Source organism: Dysidea avara, chromosome 11 (genome assembly GCF_963678975.1).
Source record: "Dysidea avara chromosome 11, odDysAvar1.4, whole genome shotgun sequence".
Lineage (NCBI taxonomy): Eukaryota > Metazoa > Porifera > Demospongiae > Dictyoceratida > Dysideidae > Dysidea > Dysidea avara.
In genome coordinates, this window is record NC_089282.1 from 9,070,291 (window position 1) to 9,086,150 (window position 15,860).

The 15,860-nt window shown below is 38.8% G+C and overlaps 1 protein-coding gene and 1 long non-coding RNA gene across 2 annotated transcripts in view; one reads left to right on the forward strand and one right to left on the reverse strand.

Moving 5' to 3' along the window:
- LOC136238643 (uncharacterized) overlaps window positions 1-15,860 on the reverse strand; it is a 277,251-nt gene that overhangs the window by 147,348 nt on the left and 114,043 nt on the right. The window lies entirely within an intron of this gene.
- LOC136239459 (uncharacterized) lies at window positions 741-4,943 on the forward strand. The gene is made up of 2 exons (XR_010693473.1): window positions 741-3,954; window positions 4,699-4,943. It is a non-coding gene; the product is annotated as an uncharacterized lncRNA (long non-coding RNA).

The following is a 15,860-nucleotide window of genomic DNA, read 5'->3' on the forward strand; positions in this document are numbered from 1 at the left end:
TTGGATTAGATATCACTTCTTTTTGTATTTGTATACCCCAAAGCTGGCCTGTGGCCTGCTTTGGGGCTTTTTAGCCTTTTTTTTTCTTTACCACAGGAAGAAGAAAAAGATGAAGCAGATTTTAAACACTTCAACTAATTCTGATTTTATCAGTAAATGTACAAATTATATCCCATCCAAAAACAGCTTATAGCTGTAAAAAAAAAGTGCGCGTCCAAGTAAAGCAGAGGTAACTGCGACAAAAAGTAATGATATCATAATGCGGCCATGTGCGAGGTGTGCAAGTTGTAAAATTAATATTAGCTAATCAGATAATACAATGTTATTGTTAAAGTGTTAATGAGAACTATGTGATGCTGCTAGTTTTTAAGTGTGAGCATCTTCATAAATGCCACACAAATTTAATTCTCAATAAAGCAATGTGTATAGATTCTCTGATAGCAATAAATAGTTTGAGTTTGGCCACCTTTCCTTTGTTTGTAGCATTGCCGTATACAGGAAAGGCAGCCAAACTCAAACTATTTATTGCTATCAGAGAATCTATACACATTGCTTTATTGAGAATTAAATTTGTGTGGCATTTGTGAAGATGCTCACACACTTAAAAACTAGCAGCATCACATAGTTCTCATTAACACTTTAACAATAACATTGTATTATCTGATTAGCTAATATTAATTTTACAACTTGCACACCTCGCACATGGCTGCATTATGATATCATTACTTTTTGTTGCAGTTAACTCTGCTTTACTTGGATGCGCACTTTTTTTACAGCTATAAGCTGTTTTTGGATGGGATTTCAACACTTTTTTTTAGAATAAGCATACACTGTTGATAACAGTAGGTGAGTTTCCATGGTTTTGACAGAAACCCCAGATTACAGTGACAGAATATTAAAATATAACTGTAATTTTAGTGGCCAGGGCTGCCCACATGATGGGGGGGGGGGATAACTGGGGCATTTTGCCCCCGGCCCCAGCCTGAAAGGGGCCCCTTGAATACCTGTTTAAAAGATCGATATACTCTAATAGAGCAGTCACAATATTCTTCAGAGGAGCAGTGTAGCAAGTTAATTAAGGAGATATGATTGGTGATGGGAAGCTATTGTCATTGTCAGCATGTAATGACCTTTTTTTTTTTTTTGGTCTACTTACAGTTAGGTTGAAGTTGTGATTCATTCAGAGTGGTACCCTGGGCCCCTCTTTAACTCTTTGCCCTGGGCCCCCTAATTTCTCTGGGCGGCCCTGTTAGTGGTATGCAACTGCAGTCAACTAACACCCATTTTAACTAGTAAACCCTTAGTAACACTGCCTTTCATCTTGTACTGCATTAAAACGATCAAGATACTCTATTAGAGCAGTCACAAAACAGCTGTAACACAGCAATCAATATTTAGCATAGTTACAACTTCTGCCTAGCATCGGATTGTATAGTTTAAATTACTAACTACTTACAGACTTTACAATATAAAAATATAGCACTTGTAGAAATGTGACTGTTCTATTAGAGTATCTCGATCTACTTCAAGCATTGACTAATTCAAGCGAAGAAACCACGCCCCTGCCCATATCAATAAGATATCTTGTGAAATGAAATGAGAATAGCATGTACGTACAGAGACAATAGAGGGGCGCGTCCTGTTGTAAATAAACGCATTTAAAATTTATATTACTACTAAATAAGCGCACCTAAATTGCGAGGCTGTTGTCTCATTGCTTGTCTGTTCGTGTTGAAGGGATTTAGTCGAGGATTTAGTCACAATTGGTGAGTTTAACTATACATATATTTGTGTTGTAAAACTTAATTGTAAAAAGGCGATTAGCACATCATGATAAAACATGTATTTGTCACAGTAGAGTCTCTCACGATTTAGACATTGGACCAGGGTAAAAAATTTACTGCTAAATTTAGAGGTAGCGTTTGTATATCTTAGTATCTTCATAAATATTCCTCCATGATCACTAATCACTAATAGTACAGTGAAAACTGGTCATTATTCACATTGACTACATATGCAACAAAGCAAATCGATTACTTGGTTTCCTAAAGCGAAATTTACATTCCTGTCATAAACACTTCAAAGAATATGCCTACAAACAATTTCTGCTACCATCTATCGAATATTGTTGTGCCATCTGGGACCCACACCACCAAAATGACATTTCTAAACTTGAAATGATTCAACATCGAGCTGCTCGTTTCGTTTTAAATAAGCCTTGGAACAGACACCACCGTGACAGTATCACAGACATGTTAAATGAACTAAATTGGCCATCTTTACAAGAATGCAGAAAGCAAGCACGCCTCATCCTATTGTACAAGATAGTTAATCATTTATTACTGGTCCCAAATCGCTGTCTGCCATCATTAGATCAAACTGCTACCAGAGCCCATCATGATCAGAAATTTAATCATATACAATCTTCAGTAAACACGTATCTCTATTCATTCCTACCCAGAACTATTCCCCATTGGAATGATCTATGTATCCCAAATCTATCTACCATTGATCTTGAAACATTTAAACAATCAACTACTCCTACTTTATAACTGTAACTTAGCACTTATTGTATTTATTGTAACTTAGCACTCACTGTAATTTAGTACTCATTGTAATTCTAGCACTTATTGTAACTTACCACTTACTGTAATTTAGCACTAATTGTAACCTAACACCTATTGTAACTTAGCACTTATTGTAACTTAGTACTAATTATTGTAACTTAAAAACTATAGGCACTTATGCTATTGTAACTTAAACTAGGCACTTATGTGTACGTACCGTGTACATTAGCGTAAAAACCCTGTCGGGTGTTTGCTAATCAATAAATAAATAAAAAATAAATAAATATTCAGGCCGTAGGGACAAAATTTTCTGACCTGGCTTATTTTGCGGCCTTAAAAAAGGTAAGAAGCATGCTATAGAGATGGATTTAGTGTGTGACAGCGTATGAGACTGAGTGCTGGCAGCAAGGGGGCAGCCAATCTGTGAGAGCACCAAAGGCACTGCTTCAGACGTAGGCAGTTGGCTGTCAACCCAAAGTGTAAAAATTTTCACTATTGGTCCTTATAAGCTCCTGATGAAGAAAGTGATGAAGTCATTATCCATAGGATATATATTTTTCAGAGTATCCATTTCAGTTCTACAATATAGTAGCCAAGCGTAAGATGAACATAACACAGCATTCCAGTGGTTTAGTGGTGACCACAACACTGCCTGATCGTGAGTTAAACTGTGGTGAGATTTGAGACTACCAGAAGCCCTGGAATGCCTTCAACACATGAAATACCAAATATCTAATGCCTGGCTTTCATCCACAGTGGACTTGTCTTGGTGGCCACTTGTACAGAAGGGAAACAGCTGCCACACAGTCTTGCGAGCAAAACAGCTAGTTGCCACGCCCCTTAATTATCAATTTTGTAAAATCTTGAGCAAAGTTGTGTGTGTGAGCAAGTGCGGTGTTGTGCATGCATCGGCAGTGCTGTGTATATGGTTGCTGCCTAGCAGTGACACATGAGTATTGAAGTCACAATGCGTTACTCTATCATCCATCTAAATACAATCTCTGAATGTGTCATTTTGTGTACAGAGCAATCTTCCACAAGAAGTGACCTGCAGGTTTCAGTGTATATTGTTAACCATTAATATTGTGAACTGTATGTACAGTGAAACCTCACATAGCGACCACCTCTTTAATAAGATCACCTCGTTATATTGGTCACCTCTAGTAGGTCCCAAATATAGCTAAGCAGTACTTTATGACCTCATTAATAAGGCCACCTTGTTATTCAGGCCAAATTTTTTGATCCCACAGCTGGCCATATTAATGAGGTTTCATTGTACTTATGTGAACTTTTATTTTTCGTAATTTTTCTTCAGGTTTACTGATGGGCACTATGAAGCATTGTTAACTGGTCTGTGCATAATGTGATGACTTGAAATGCTAAAGCAGTACGTAGCATGTCTTGTATGTACATGTTGTAATGTGTGCACACATCCACACATCTTAGAAATAAATATAATTGTATTCTCTATAAATACTTTGTTCCATTGTGCCACTGGGTCATAAGTGGGTTGAGTATGGATCATCCAGGACATTTGAGTCACATTTTGTCCTGGCCAACGAAATATGTGACTGAATTTTGGAAAATCACCCATATGGGCACATTTGACACTTAAAATAATGACCAAATAACAAGCTTTATAGTGCAAATCTACCTGTTGGTGGTTTTAAGCCATTCTCAATACCTTAAATTACTAGAAAATTCTAGAAATATTTTTATAACTCTCCTCTGCTAACAATAGTAACCCACTAAACATGAAAATTCTAATTATTTCATGCGTGCCCATATGGGTGATTTTCCAAAATTCGGTCACAAAATTATACAGGATCAGATCACGTGTATAAATTGCGGTGGAACTTGTTTATTGCCACCTTCACTCAATAAGCAGGTAGCAGTGTATAAATTCTCAATTTGGAATTGGCTTTTCAAGAGAGGTTGTCTTTCTATACTGGTGGCCATTAAGACAGGTTGTACTGATGGAGTGTACATACTAGAGATGCAACAATATCCTCCACTTAGTGTCATTTGATAGTGATGCAATGGAGACTATGTATTGTTGTATTTAAATACTATACTATTATATTACAACTCTAGCACGTATTTATAACAGGAATGTTTGTTAACTGTTTAGACATACTGGAACCACACCCACTCATCTGGATTCTACAAATGGAGTCATACCAACTTGTTGTCATCATACTTACTCGTTACTCCCATTGTGTTTGGATGAATATACATGCCGTCATGCGAGACTTGCTACCTTGGCAGGCCACTGGAAAACATTTTCATAGCAGTTATATTACAGTCATTATTGTACAATTCTTACATTATTGTTGTGAAAAGTGTTTGGTATTCATGTGTCCTCTGTATGTGTAATTTTGTGTGTGGGTGCTATAAAATGCATGGTGACAATTGTAAATTATTAGGTGGTTTTGCACACTTCCTTTTAGGCTAGTTACATGTGCTAATTACTCACAGCTTCTGACAACTGGTAACCACAGTTGTGCTCTGTGTCATCCTTTAATAATAATAATGCTTTACAGAATAATAATTCTGAGGGTCTACCAGTGACCTACACTGATAGCCTAACATACATTAAAAAATAACTATACACTAACATCTACATACTTAGTTACAAGTGGTTAAAATTGTTATATGCAGGATTCTTGGAACGACAAAGGTAATGGAAACAACAGGGTGAATTGTCAAAGTTAGCTAGGAAATGATTCCATAAAAATTTCTTCAATTTCTGTTTTATTACAGTTAGTGATTGTGTATGATCAATTATTGGGAAAGAGTTCCATAGTCTAGGTAGGCGGAAAAAATAGTTCATAGCTGCATTGGTATGGGCTGTCTTGTGTAGTTTGATTCCAGAAGATCTAGTAGAACCAGTATTGAAGCTGGTTCTACTAGATCTTCTGGAATCAAACTACACCACAAGACAGCTTTAAGCCGCGCTTAGAGGACAAATTACGTGGGGGCGACTAATTTCAAAACGAACGATGGTATTCAGCACCATAGATTCAGGATTTTTCAAGAAGGGGGTCTCTGAGCTGGGTGGAGGGTAACCCCCACACAATTATTTAACTCAGTACATCCGGCCTACGCTGTACGTAGCATTCATACATAAAATGTGCCCTTAGGCAAACTTCAACAAGCACAATGTATGTATCTAGCTATAACTAGCTGGAAACCTACACTGCTGTTTGTGCAGCTTATTGCTATACTATGCTATTGTAGACTTATAGCTTACTACATACACAACTTCCTGGCACACAGTATAGTCATGGCGAATGATGGATCACTTGTTCATCGCACCAGATTTTCGATCACACTTCTTGCTTTCCGTCCGGCACCCTCGCAGAAGTGGCTCCAAAAGTGAACCTTGTGCAAGTGCCGGCAAGTGAAGTTGGTCTTCCTGAACAAGTTGAAGAACTACTGAAGTAGCTAACTCCTGTGTCACTTTGTAATTCATACTGTCGAGTGCGGGGACCGGCATTCTGTGTCTTCTGGGTGAGGTCCCAAGAACAGCCCAGTGATATCACGTGCCCATATTGACCAAAGGCGGAGTCAGGTGTATTACCACAAAAGAAAAGTACCGGCAGTAAAACACTCTTTATACAAATCAGACGTACCTTTACAACAATATCAGTGATCACAAACGCCATTGCTCCCTTGCAGCTGCCAGCTCTTCTACGCACAGTAAGCGTGTGTCTTCCGCCATTTGCTGAACTTTAAATAAACAGTCCATATCACGTGAGCTATCATCACGTGATACTATATCAAACAGGCCGCACCAGGAACATGCCCAGAATGTGTTGGTATCAACAAAAAAAAATTGTTGCCAACACCGCCTGTCCTACTCTCCCCCTATGTAAGCAAAACGCACCCTGTGACATGTTAACTTGGGACAACCTGGTGTATGAGGTGCCAACGGAGTCATTCAATAACATGCGCTGATCCCTAGTTGGCATAGTTTATGGTTAGGACTAGGACGGTATCTGATCGTCTTCGAACCCGTAGGACTGCTCTACGGGTTATTGCATAAAGCGGCCTTGTGGCCTATGGCCCTATGGCTTTATGGCCTTGTGGCCTTAGATCTTGGTGATCACGAGAACATTAGTAGAGCTACTATATGCATTATTGTTGCCTCACATAGGCTTGTGTTAGACTCCATGCCAGCATAGAACCATAAGGGAGATCGATACTCTCTAAGGCCCCAGTAGTGGGGTTATTGCTCTTGCAGGGTGTCAAATCCCCACCTTGTCCCCACATGGCCCCGGCCTGTACTGGGGGGTAGGGGCCTAACATATTGATAGGTGCATTAGAGAGTATCGATCTCTCTTATGCGTTATGGTTCTATGCTGGCATGGAGTCTAACACAAGCCTACGCAAGGCAACAATAATGCATAGTAGCTGTATCACGCTCTACTAATGTTCTCGTTATCACCAAGATCTAAGGCCATAAAGCCACTAGGCCAAAGGCCACAAGGCCGCTTTTTGCAATAACCCCTGCTCTACAGCGGTTCTACTGTAAGAGACCTTGCGCGACAACAAAAGTGAAAATCACGTGCACAAGATTTTCGTCCAATCAAATCAATTCATTTTTGAAGTTCAAACAATAATACCGCAAGTGACGTCTTGTTGTCGCGCAAGGTCTCTTAGAACCGCTGTATTAGGGTATATCAATCTTTCACGATCTGTTGCTTTCCTCCGTGCACTTTCTGTCTTAGATTTCCTGTTCGAGGTTCAACCTGAAGGGGGGGTCTCGAGACCCCAAAGACCCCCCCCCCCTGAGATTATAGACTACAATCTATGGCAGCACACTTCTTTGTGGCTATATGCACTGATTAACTACATAGATCAATACCCAGTGACCGCAGTTGTTCTTACAGACAGCAAATTACGTGGGGGCAACTAAATTCAAATTTCAAACTAGCCATTCTCGAAAACATGTTTCAATCTCAACGAAACTTTCGCCAACTGTTTATTCCTACCTTATCAGGCTGTCCACCGCCTTGTGATAATTTATGACAATTGTTTGCTCTTCCTGCTCGTTGGGGAGGCCTGGGTATTTTTATTCCAACTAGCTATCACAAGTGACAATGAGTTGGCTGCTTCCCGTCATATTGCTGAGCCTCTTTGTTTGTGCATTCATGACCATTCTAAGAGCTTTATTGAGGCTATTTCTTTCCAACAGTCTAGAAAATCTTCTGTGCGCAAAGCAAAGTTAGACACTTACTCTAAGACTTCTTCTGAATTGCGTCAGCAGTTGCAACCCACACTGCAACGTGCAGGGGAGCTAGCATCTGTGAAGGCATAGATAATATACCTACTGTGTCAGTAGGTATATTATCTATGGTGAAGGGGGCTTCGAATTGGCTTACAACGTACTCTCCTCTTGAATGAGCATGGTTTTGCTCTACATAAGTCCGCCTTTCAGGATGCCCTGGTTTTGCGTTACGGTTGGCCTCCCCTCCGTACTCCAACTCTTTGTGCTTGTGGGGCTTCATTCTCTGTGGATCATGTGCTCTCTTGTCCGAAGGGGGGACTACCTTCCCTTCGCCACAATGAGATAAGGGACCTCACTGCTACCCTTTTGACAGAGGTGTGCTCCCAGGTGTGTACTGAACCAGAACTGCAGCCTGTCCACAATCCTGATGAGTTCCATCTTTCCACCTCAAATACTCAAGAAGGGGCTTGCTTGGACATTGCCATGAATGGTGTCGTTCTGAGAGATGTTTTATTGATGTTCGCGTTTTTAATCCACTTGCCCCATCTAACAGTTCTTCATCGCTTTCTTCTACCTTTAAGAAGCATGAGAATATCAAGCGTCGAGCTTATGGTCAGAGAATTCGTGAGGTTGAGCATGCTTCTTTTACACCTATCGTCATGTCGGCAACAGGGGGTTGACTCACGAAGCCACAGTTTTCTACAAGCGTCTGGCTTCCCTTCTATCGGCTAAGTGGGGTGATGAATACTCTGTAGTCCTGGGTTGGCTTCGGTGTTGTCTTAGTATTAGTATTATTAATTACCGGTAAAGGCACTGCCTGTGTACCGGGTCAACACAAAATTTGTACAATCATAAGATGGCTATACAAAAATAAATCTAGAATTAGCTAAGTGAGAATCTAACAATGATTTAAAACAATTAATTGAATTAGCATTTACAACATAGTCAGGTAAGCCATTCCAGTCATTGAGAATCCTATTAAAAAATAATCAGATCTACATTTTAATCTTGAAAATGTCTTGGTTTTTCTCTGCTCCGCTCGGCTATTCAGTGCATTCGAGGTGCGCGTTCATCCATTGGTGCTTACACTAGGGCTCTGTTCTATACCATATGCGTATTTTGTACCGTACGCGTATGGTACATATATATGGGGTGCCATTTGTGTCAAAACTCCACTTTTTTTAGACATTGTGTTTTTCATGGTTATTTACAAATAACTGTAGAACATGCATGGTTATTTACAAAAAGCATGGTTATTTACAAAATCATGGTTATTTACAAAAGCATGGTTATTTACAAAATCATGGTTATTTACAAAAGCATGGTTATTTACAAAATCATGGTTATTTACAAAAGCATGGTTATTTACGAAAAGCATGGTTATTTACAAAAGCATGGTTATTTACGAAAAGCATGGTTATTTACAAAAGCATGGTTATTTACGAAAAGCATGGTTATTTACAAAAGCATGGTTATTTACAAAAGCATGGTTATTAACGAAAAGCATGGTTATTTATGAACAGCATGGTTACTTACGAAAAGCATAGTTACTAAGTTTTTCGTGCAATATCGATACTACAAACTGGCAGCTATATATATATCGATAACTCAGTTAATAACGGTGCGTATATATTTGCACCGGATGCAGTCTATAACTAGCGTTCCCCGACACGGGCTAGCTAGCTGTCTGTAATATTGTTAGTTTCCAGTGGCGGATCCAGATGGGTTTCTGGGATTTCGACAGAAACCCCCTTTTAAATTTAGCTTAGTGACATTCTCAATGCATAAACATTGTTGTATTGACAATTTGTCATAGCAAACAACTATATACCAGTAGCATGCATGCATGCAGTTCCACTTAACTAACACCATTTATAGCTAGCTATTAAACCCTCAGCAACACTTCACTTTTCGTCTCCCACTGCATTAAAAACGATCGAGATACTCTAATAGAGCAGTCAAGTAACTACTCTAATAGAGCACAAAGCTACAGCTTGTAGCTTGTAGTCACCATATTTTCCCTATAGTTAGCTATAGTATTTAGTAACTCTTTACAGTTTAAAGTATTGAATTTATTGTAATTGATAACTAAAAATAGCCTAAGATCCACCTCAGAGCTTCTAAAATTTCAAAATTTTCTGGATAATTGTCACCAGATGCCTTATTTAGCTATAGCAATTTTCAGAAACCCCCTTTTAAAATTCCTAGATCCGCCACTGGTTTCAGTCTGGTGGGTCTTGCAGAAATTTACTTAAAACGCAAAAATTACCATATCCTTTACGGGAAATTTTTAAGTAACCAGCGCCATCATACTTACGGAGTAACTTTAAGTTATGTGTTCCGTCTTCATTACGGGGAAACTTTAAGTAATCATCTCCGTCATCTTTACGGGAGAATTTTAAGTCATCGCGTCACGTGATCTTAGTTATCTGTAGTTGTGACGTGTCTGCCTCCCACTGTCACGCAATCCGTCCCATGAATTCACTACTACAGTACCGTATTTATTAGCTTATTACTGGGCTGCTACATAAGCTTTTGCTTTTCAAATCAATTGTGGTACCATCGCGCACACCCCGGCTCTATGATCACTCGCTGCCTTAGCCAGTATCACGTGATTTTAGCGGCCCTTTACCACTTGATTTTAATCACGTGACTTTGGCGGTTCAACCACATGGATTGTGAAGTGTGCTGTAATGAGGCTGCAGATTTTCTATGCTATGACTGCAGTCCTGAAGGAAGGCCTCTTTGCAGCAGTTGCTCAGAATTATTACAACGTAACCCCAAAAGAACTGGACATTCACTGGTGTGTCTTATACCTCATGAATCTTCATACAAAGTTAAATAATACTGTGTTGTGTGCATAGGTGCCTGTAGAAGAGAGTCCCAGCACCTGACTGCCCAGCACCAACACTGTTAGTTCTCAGAGCTCCCATCACAGTAATGATTCTTTGGATGGTGCCAAGGCCAGTAAAGTTTTAACTTTAGTTGAATCTTTTTCGTTTCTCTCCTTTTATCCGTATCAGAAGTCCATCATTGATGCTGTACTGGATATGAAGAACACAATCATTATCCAATCTACTGGAAATATGAAAAATCTTTGCTTTCAATTCCCACGTCTGGTCCTAGATGCCAACTTTGTCAGGCTAGCTCCTATAATTATAAATGCTATAATTATAAATGAAGGGAAAAACATTCGGGATTGGATCTCAGTGTTTGATCTCAGAATGGAACCACTGTGCCACCATGGTAGCTACTGACTTCATGGATTTGTCAATATATAGCAATATGTTAATCTGTGCCAACCCTAACTATAACTTTAGTATTGCCTGTTTAGCAAAATGATGACTTTCACTGTCCGTATGAAGGTAACTTTTTCTGAGCTCAAGGCGAGCATGGGTTGAAGTGAATAACTGAGCAGACCCTAACCAAAATTTATACTAGTGTGTTTGATAATACTGAAGTCTGTTGATAAATATTAGTGGTAACATATGAAGAATTAAATAAATAGACTGGTTAAGTTGGCTGGAAGAATAGCCTCTATGCTTATTAATGCACTATCAACAGGGTCAGTAAAATATTTGCAAGTGTTAATATACTCTAGATCTAGCAAAATATTGTAGGTACGTAGCAACTATGGGCAGCACTAGTTAGGTACCATAAATGATGGTGACTTAATTTTGGCAAATCAGCATGCAAAGCAGAAAACGTTTGGCAAACATACTGTATATGGCCAGTACTGAACAGTATAAAAATAACTAATAGGCAAATAAAATTTGGAAAATTTCCTTTATTTGTCAAATTTGCTTAAGCCACGCTAAACTTTCGTTGTTTATGATAGTAACAAACCTAACAGTATCTTCAGAACAGCCAATAAATGTTTCGGATAGATTGATACAGAATTTTTAAAAACAGAATTTTGTAATGACAGACTGCCTTCAGTCAGAACGGCTAAGGATACAAGCTCACTGTTAGATGCTGACCGTTGCCTTTTGGCATACTGTAGTATATACAATGCACACACACATCATGCCATTCACATGCTTTCATTTGTCCTCCTTTTTGTCCAATTTCTTACAGTGCAAGGTGTTGATTCTGTAGCTCTGGCCACGCAGTGGCATTTATGGTTTCCCAGTGAATTGTCCATTTTTCCATAATGACTGGATTGAATACAGAAGGGCTTTTCTACTAAGTGTTGTTTAAATGCTGTGTAATGGGGACATAGCTGTAATGATAATGATACGGCTAACAAACTTTTACAAATTGATAGGAGGAACACACATTCGGACAATAATGTCTGTGTTAGCTATGCCAAATGAGCTATGCACAGGATTACCAGCACACTGATTCTTATCTAAGCACACCATACAAGTACAAGAAATACAATTACATTTGTTAACTTATTTGCAACACAATTATCACTGTACTTAGAGTCTTGTATGTAACATGTGCTGATAAACAAGTTATTAAATTCTGTTATAACAAAACAGGTAGAAAAAAAATATTAAGAAGCTTTGGATTCATGGAGAAAGGTCAGGAAACAAGGGAGATTGCCAGCACCTGTGGACCCCTACTGACTGTTCTGTGTGTGCAACATTACAATACTGTTAATATATATTAGTTAATGGCTTAATGATTAATGTTATATGCTATTGGTAGATCAGAGGATGCTAAAAAGAAACAATTACAAAGCAAGAGAAGCCAAGAGATACTGCAGCTATCTATGGTCCTCCAGACAAGCAGCAACACTTTTTGAATGATGAAGATGACTTAAAGCAGGCAAAAAAAAGAAGGGTGCCAGTCCTAGCAATAAACCCAAGATAGGAGGAAAAGTAAAGGCAAAATATGACTGAGAGTGGTTTACAGGAGAACTGGTTGCCTACAATAAAGACATTGATCAGTGGACAATTTACTTTAAAGATGATGATTATACCAATTATGTGATTTTTTCCAGACAGACGTTAAAATGGAATACGACAAGCTTTAAGCAGGACATTTTTATTATGTAATTGTGATATTGACATAAAATTACAATTTCATGCCTACATGTACTGAGACATATCGACAATATAAACCTCCATGTAGCAAAACTTGAGGTTCATGGCTAGGAGGGGATATACACAGTTGCATGTATATGTGATCTATATTCTGACTTTGAGCCGGGCTTTAGTAATACAAGTATAGTGGCTGGCATCCAAAGAATGTTTCAAATCTTGCATTGGTATTGCTCTTGGGCACCCTTAAATTTTAACAATACAACCTCCACCTTCCCTTAATGGACCATATCCACAATTAGAGGTGTACCGATAATCAGATTGGCCACCAATATGGGAATTTTAGCCCATATCGGTAATTGGTAAAGGTGCTACAAGAATCGATATTGCTAGCAATATTCACACAGTGGGATTACATCGGTTTCTTACTTAATCAATGGCACTTTTAGTGTCACTACTCCTTGTTTATTGAGGCTGTGCTGAACAAAGCTAGAAGCCATACAAACACAGGCGATTTTTTCCTTGCTGAAGTGCTTATCCATTGTTTAAAATGAAATAGTAAAAGCCAATACTTTAGAGATGATGAAAAAGCCACAGGAGAACTAAGGAAGGCAGAATCTGTCTTCTCTACCAGCCATTAAAATGTGAAGTAATGCAAAGTAATCCGTTTAAGCCTTGATGGGAGCATGCATAAAATATGTGACCGGGCCTGCGAAAATAGGGCATGTGGGCACATGATTTTTGCCTACTTTTTAAAACTTTCATCACTCGTAACTTTTTGTACCAGTATGCTATGGCAATGCAATTTTGAGCATCTAGTAAGAATTTAACTGGTGCAAGTAACTAAATACAAATATGCTGTTCAAGCACTGAGATATGACCTGTAGAGTAACGTGGTGTAGTTTGTGCCCACATGCCCTGTTTTCGCAGGCCCAGTCACATATTTGTGGTGCTTCTGGGTTGCACAATGGAAGCGACACCACAAACATAGACCATAGATTGCATTTAGCATAAAAGAGCTACAGTAGATCATAGATAGGTATAGTATTATCTACGGCTGGCTACATTTGTTGAAAACTGTGCCTTGCAAATATCAGATCGACCATCAGTTATTGGTTTAATTTCTTTAGGTGACATCAGTATCGGATATCGGAAAATGGCAAAAACCCATATCGGTAAACCTCTATCCATAATGACATCATAATTGACAAAATAGCCATGTTAGTGGGGTCTTCACTATGTTTTCAACTGTAGTAGCCAAAAGGAATTTCACTTGTGGATTTTACGACATGGAACCATTAGATAAGGTAGCATGTATGATCAAGTGATGTGACTAAGCAAAACCAAACCAAAGTTGTGATGTGGATACAAATTAAACTATCCAAATTTGTCTTGTAAGTAGATGTATATGCCTCACCTTCCCACTTGCTGCAGTGCATGCATTATCACCACATCTCCCAATACCCCACTGTACAATTGCAAGTTCCCAACTATTGCCACCATTTTTATGTTGTGATATCATTGTGGATAAGGTTCATATCCTCAGCCCATACTTGTGGCATTCGGACATTACATTGATAGGTGCATTTAAGGGTATACAGGACTAAACAAGCTGAGAGATACCTTGCTACAACTAATTGGTTTCTCGTGGTTTGAATTGGCCGTTATGATTATCAAATGCACAACTACATTAATTTTATTCCCATAATGCCTATCCCCCCAACACAGTATGGGCAGGGTGAGGAATGAGTGGGGATTCACAAATCGAAGTGGAAAATGCCCCACCCTTTCCCCTCCCAACTTTGAAGTAATTCCAAAGAACCAACACGAAGCCAAGAAAACTAATGCCAAAGGCCATTTTAAATAGTGAATCTCCATATAGCTAATTCCCTCTGTACTGTGGGTACCAGGGGCGGATTTAGGGAGTGGGTGGGCTAAGGTGGCTGTAGCCCCCCCTTCCTTAGTACTTAGCCAATAAAACCCTATATCTTCTGTGTGTATCATTATTTCAGGAACTATATGCATCACTACCAACACAAATAATGTCTATGTAACTATACCTATTGTTCAACTCTGTTCCAGTAGAATATAGCTTCCTTTTCCTCTAAAGTTCTTCAAAAACAAGTTTCGATTGTAGGTTGCATCTCCAGTTACAAAAGTTGTAATTGTGGGTTTTGTTTTATTCAAATGATTAGCAGTGTGGCTATAAGAGGTGATTAGTGTGGTTTTTATATTTAAAATGAATTATATGATTCAAAAAGTGTTAGTTGGTTTAATTGGTTAGATTTATCAGCTTCAGTATAATATGTAGCTACCAACTCAGCCATTTAGCAAACTGTAGTCTTTGGTAATTTGCAGTCTCATAAGGCAGCTATAGCATATTCACCCACTTTGCTTTAAATGTAAAATCTGTATCAGTTACCTTCTGATGTGACCCCATGCTGTGGGTTATGGTGCTGGCATTTGTAACTAGCCTATAGTTCAGTCTTCATAACCTGGCAGATCTAATAAATTGACTATCACAACAATAAATTCAGAAAGCCCATAAACGCAAATATAGTTGCACTTTGCTAAGGATTGCCAGTGGACTAGCTAATAGCTACTAGTACCCTTCATTGCATTCCGTTTTCAGTACACTTCATTGGTTTTATGGCTAACAAATAGGCTAAGGAGCATGCATCATAGTTGTGACGTTCAACACCACTACTACTTAGCTATATATGTTTCTGCTTCACAGATTTAGGCATGGCTAAGAGGAGCTGATGCATTATGGCATATAGCTAGCTATATCTAAAAGCTTGGTAGCTACAAGTGAAAAGGAATGCATGATAGCTATACTCAATGCATATTGCAATCAGTCTTGATTTAATGGAAAGGTAAAATTTGAATGATAAAATAATAAACTAAAATTCCATTATTTTCCACTGAAAAACTGCTAAAATACTCTCAGATTCACCTTTAGAGGGCCAAATTTTCAAAAATTTCCTGGGGAATGCCCCCAGACCCCCTAGGTTGGTTTGCACACTAATGTAGTCACTATTCCAAACAGGGGCGGATCCAGACTTATGG